Raw genomic sequence first — 246 nt, 5'->3', positions numbered from 1 at the left:
ATGGACTCTGAAAAACAAACAGGGTTCTGGAGGGGAGGGGGGTGGGAGGATGGGTTAGCCTGGTGGTGGGTATTGAGGAGGGCACATTCTGCATGGAGCACTGGGTGTTATGCACAAACAATGAATCATGGAACACTTCATCTAAAACTAATGATGTAATGTATGGGGATTAACATAAGAATAAAAAAAAAAAAAAAAGAACTGCCCCACAGAATTGTTAAAGAGAAGAAAGGAGTCAGCATGTCA

The sequence above is a fragment of the Leptonychotes weddellii genome, chromosome 6, assembly GCF_054177405.1.
Source record: "Leptonychotes weddellii isolate Sample4059 chromosome 6, ASM5417740v2, whole genome shotgun sequence".
Classification (NCBI taxonomy): Eukaryota; Metazoa; Chordata; class Mammalia; order Carnivora; family Phocidae; genus Leptonychotes; species Leptonychotes weddellii.
This window is presented reverse-complemented; position numbering follows the sequence as displayed.